Consider the following 2,863-nt stretch of genomic DNA (forward strand, 5'->3'; position numbering starts at 1 on the left):
GGAGTGTTCATTCCAGTGTTCATCCCTTTCTTGGGCCACAAGTGTGTGAGCAGCACCCTGGGCCAGGGGCTGTCAGGTGCTGTGGATGCAGCCAGGACAGAGGGGCGGGAACCCTGCCCCTCAAGGCCAAGTCTGCCCACAAGTATCCGAGCCACACACACGCCCCCTCCCCTTCCCCCAGCTGGGGTCCTGCATGTGCCAAGTTAGCCAGGCAGGCCTGGGCAGCCCAGGCTATGGAGGAGCCCCCCTCACACACAACAGGTACCAGGCCAAGAATGAGGCCTGCTGTGGAATGAGGCCTCACGCCAGACCCAGCTCCTGGGTCCCTGAACAGGGATCCTATCCAACAGAGCCCCTCACAGCCCCTGAGGATGCTGAGCCCTGGCCCAGCCCTGCCCTTTGTCTGGAAATTGGGTGCCCTGGGGTCAGGCCCCCTCCCCCCCCAGCTCTATCTTCTGCCCAGGGTCCTAGCCCTGGGTCCTCTGCCATTCCTGGAGGGCCAGGAGGGGTTTTTCTAGGTGGGATTTTTCTAGGTGGGTGGTGAGAGGTATAACCAGGAGGCCCTAGCCAGGGGCTCTGCCCCTCCCAGGATTGGGGCCTCAGGATAGCCTGAGGATAGCCTGGTATCAGGATAGCCCCTGGCTCCCCTGTGCTTGAGGCGTGTTCAGGGTGCAGGCTTCTCCTTCCTCTAGGGTGGGGCTCCTCAGCTTTAAAGGTGAAACTGAACTTGGGGGCTGCCATGATGGACTATGGACAGCCTTGCTGGGCACATTTGAAGCCTGGCGGGATAGACTTGTGGACCTCCCTTCTCTTGCTGTGGGACTAGTGCAGCCAGACTGAAGATGCAGCAGCCTCTGTCCCTGGTGTGCTCATTGGGTGGCTATTTGTTGAGCATCTACTGAGCAGAGCTGGGAATGCAAGATGTAGAGCCCTATCCGCTGAATGCCCATTGTGCGCAGGCCCTGGGTTATGGGGGGAGGCGCCCTGTCCATTGAGCACCCACTATGCGCACTCTTCTTCAGTAACCCATTTGGGGCTGGGGGTCATAAACATGGTAGCAGATCATTTTGGTCACAGGGGCCAGTGCCAATGGGAAGGGAAAGTAACTGCCAGTGACAGTGTGAGGCTACCTTAGGTGGAGTGCAGGGCAGGTGACATTTGTTGGATACCCAAGGAGGGAGAGGGGGGGATGCACAAAGGGCGGGGGCTGATGGAGGGAGGAACCAGGAGGCTGGTGAGAATGTGTGGGTGGGGCTGAAGGAGGTGAGGGCAGGGAGAGGGGAGGGGGCTGATGAGGTTCCTTCTCAAGTCCCTGCCACCTGGGGAGCGGTGGCTCCCTTGTCCACCATGCTGGGTGTTGGGAGCCCTGGATGCTGGCTGTGATCCACTCTGTAATGCTGCTTCAGGCCTCAGTTTCCCCAGTTGTCTGCCTAGGGGACATTACCAAGACCTGCCCAGGAAGACTGGGTCAGCTCAGCCGAAGTTCAGGTCCAATAGTGGACACCAGGCATGCTAGCCACAGCCACAGACAATGCCATGTGGTAGGTAGTACACAGCAGAGCTGTGGGGCCCCCAGAATGCCTGGGGGTATCCTCCGTGTACCCTGACAAGGGGACCAGCAAGCAAACCACAGCTGACCAGGGACTAGAGGCCTGAGCGTGTCGATGCCAGCTTAGGGTGTGCCTGGGGTTGGGCCTCCCAGGCCAAGGTGGCACCCTTGGGCCAGTGACTTCCTTTGCTGAAGTCAAGCAAACACTGTGGGGCCTTCAGGATGTTGGGCAGAGGAGAAGAAGGGCTAGAAGTGGCTGGATGGGGTGAGTGCTGCTGGAGGCCGATGCCCTTTGTCTGCCTGGTCATTCATCCGTGCAACCATGCGAGAGCTGTTTCTTGCCTGTGGACCAGGCTCTGTCTCTTGCTTTAGGCACCTGGATGGCTGTGAACATGACTGGACCGTCTAGGAGATAGGTGGATGTGGGGGTGGGGTGACACCCTATATGGGTATCTCTTGTCCTTGCTCCACTCAGCTGGATGCAGGGGATGGGAGGAGCGTCCAGGCTCACAGAAGTGTCCAGGAAGATGCAGTGCACTGTAGCACACGACTGGGTGGATGTGGCCCGGTCTTAGGGCCAGGAGCTGCTCTGTCAGTTGTTGTGCGGCTGTGGCTGGGGCCTGAAGGGGACTGGTGGCTTCTGCCAGTGCTTCTGAGCAGTAGGGCAGCACCCAGCCCAGGCAGCTGCTCCCTGCACCCAAGGGGCTGGGGCCACGGAGCTTGGGGAGGGGACCCAGAGGGCTCCGGTGGCCCCAGCGTCTGCCTCCTAGGCCAGCTGGGGGCAAACTGCCCTGCCCCAGAGAGAGGCGGCTCCTGGGGCTTTTATCCCAAACTGTGAGGGAGGGAGATAAGGCTTCAAAGGCCTCTGGCTGTAAATGCACCTTTAAAAGCCAGGCCTGTCCTGCCCGGTGTTTGTGCCACTAAAGGATAGATAAGGCCTAGGGTGGGGGTACAGCGCCAGGCTGCAGTCCTGGCCCCAGATAAATGGGTCACCTATTAATGTGGCCTTGCAGAAGGGGGCCTGCAGGGTGTCTGGGCCCTCCCTGTAGGCAGGTTCCCAATGGCCTGGCTCAGGGGCTTCTTAGAGGCAGATACTATGTGCCCTTGGGACCAGACTGAGCTGGACAGTAGGGTGTGGGCATTGGCCTGGCCTGGGCAGCTTGGTAGGGGTGGAGGGAAGGGCGAAAGGCCCCCGAGCCTCCCTCCGCACAGCCTCCATAACTGTGCGTTCTATTTTTTTTTTTTTTTTTGAGACAGTCTCATTATGTTGCCCTGGGTAGAGTGCTGTGGCATCACAGCTCACAGCAACTCTTG

The sequence above is a fragment of the Otolemur garnettii genome, unplaced genomic scaffold (genome assembly GCF_000181295.1).
Source record: "Otolemur garnettii isolate 467f Iridium unplaced genomic scaffold, OtoGar3 scaffold00023, whole genome shotgun sequence".
NCBI classification, from domain to species: Eukaryota; Metazoa; Chordata; class Mammalia; order Primates; family Galagidae; genus Otolemur; species Otolemur garnettii.